We start from the raw sequence: 1,535 nt of genomic DNA on the forward strand, positions 1-1,535 counted from the left end.
TGCGTTGTCATCTGAATCTCCAAACTATTTCGGTCCAATTCCTGGGAACGGTCTCACAATGGCTGATACGTGATACGCATGATGGGAACGGTCTCACATTGGATGTTGCACATTGGATGTTGCGAGATGGGCAGCACGACATGGACTTTTATAAGCGATCTGTCGCCAAATAGCGCATGCAGAGCAGCAGAACTGAAGCTCAACGGGTCTGATCAACAGCAATTTCTGTTGTAACTCGCAACGGGGAGTTCTTGCAGAAACTCACAACGGGGAAGGAGGATTGTGGCATAGATTTTATGATCTGTTAAAAGGGATATATTCTCCATTATTATTGGGACGAGCGTTTTTCTCCTGAACTTCTGAATGCTTTTCGATGGGGCTCTGATAAGCAGATTGCAGAACAGGTGGGGGAATTGGGTTGTTGTTGGTAATGTGACAGGGAATGAAGAATGGGTGCTGGAGTGCTTTTCTTGCCGTGGGTCTGCTGTTAGGATCCCACGACAACATTAATTTTATTAGGTCTATAGCCTCAGCACTTACACTCGGTATGAGAGAGGACAACCGTTTAGTAGCATCCACAAACCTAAACTCTTTTGGAAAATTATAATTCAAAGATGCAGCGAGAGCTAACCCATGAAGCCATGTTTGGCTATTGGGACATCCAATCACAGAGCAAATTTTATAAATCTGATTTACCTCCAGTGGGCCACCAAAGAGATTGCAGCCAGCCAAAAGTTGCGCCATGATAACACCCATTGCCCAGATGTCAATGGCGAAGTCATAATCAGTGGATCCAAGAAGCAGTTCCGGCGCTCGATAGAGACGTGTCACAACGTATGATCGGAGTGGCTGCCCTGATTGAAGTAGCAGGTTTTTAGCCAACCCAAAATCTGCAATTTTAATGGTGTCTCCACAAACTAATAGGTTATTTGGCTTCAGATCTCGGTGACAATATCCTTGCTCGTGCATGTATGCAAGCCCCTTGAAAAGCTGGAAGAATAAATTGCGCACTTCTTGCTCTGAGAATGGATGGCCTCTGAGTCTCATGAGCTCAGTCAAATCACAATCCATACACTCGAGTACCAAATATAATGTGTTGCTCTCCATTATCACTTCATACAGGCTTACTATATTGGGGTGAACCAATTCTCGCATGCATCTCACCTCTGCAATATTCAGGCATTCCTCATACGCACTGAAACTTCTCTTGAGTTTCTTGATGGCAAAAATATTGCCCGTCATTATCTCCGTCGCCTTCTCAACGGTTCCATTAGTTCCTGTGCCCAAAATCTCTCCGAGAATGACATAACGATCCATTGGCTCTGAAATTTTAAAATAACAACATTGAGCCTGTGCCGAACTAGTCTTACGAATTCATACATTAAGTGAAGTATTCTTTGTTAAAACTTATAAATACAAATAAGAAAGATTTCTGCACCAAATTTCGGGTCGGCTTTCACAATATATTTTTCTATCTTAAAAATATAAACTTAGTTTTTATTTATATATTTTTCTATCTTAAAGATATAAAGTTA

The 1,535-nt window shown here is 42.0% G+C and overlaps 1 pseudogene; it reads right to left on the reverse strand.

The window, feature by feature from the left end:
• Positions 1 to 294: 294 nt before the first annotated feature.
• On the reverse strand, positions 295 to 1,317 carry LOC149138777 (cyclin-dependent kinase F-4 pseudogene; annotated as a pseudogene).
• Between the last annotated feature and the right edge of the window lie 218 nt (positions 1,318 to 1,535).

Source organism: Pinus tabuliformis, chromosome X, assembly GCF_031772625.1.
Source record: "Pinus tabuliformis cultivar Carrire ecotype Pingquan chromosome X, CPIR1, whole genome shotgun sequence".
NCBI classification, from domain to species: domain Eukaryota; kingdom Viridiplantae; phylum Streptophyta; class Pinopsida; order Pinales; family Pinaceae; genus Pinus; species Pinus tabuliformis.